Raw genomic sequence first — 208 nt, forward strand, 5'->3', positions numbered from 1 at the left:
GTCTTTACAAACGTCAATATGGATTTTTGTTTTAGCGACATTTGAGCGCGCATACTTATGTCGCTAAAATGACAGATTAGTTTTAAAAAATTAAAAACAAGAAGAATCAGTTGAACATAAAATTTACTTGACATTGTTATCACAGTAAAATTATTTATTACGCTATTACAAGATACAATAGTATTTCAGAAACGGATAAAGGGTCAGG

The 208-nt window shown here is 29.3% G+C and overlaps 1 protein-coding gene across 6 annotated transcripts in view; it reads left to right on the plus strand.

The window, feature by feature from the left end:
- LOC119592010 (vascular endothelial growth factor A-like) overlaps nucleotides 1-208 on the plus strand; it is a 6,434-nt gene that overhangs the window by 914 nt on the left and 5,312 nt on the right. The gene's annotated exons all lie outside the window — the stretch shown is intronic.

The sequence above is a fragment of the Penaeus monodon genome, chromosome 29 (genome assembly GCF_015228065.2).
Source record: "Penaeus monodon isolate SGIC_2016 chromosome 29, NSTDA_Pmon_1, whole genome shotgun sequence".
Lineage (NCBI taxonomy): Eukaryota > Metazoa > Arthropoda > Malacostraca > Decapoda > Penaeidae > Penaeus > Penaeus monodon.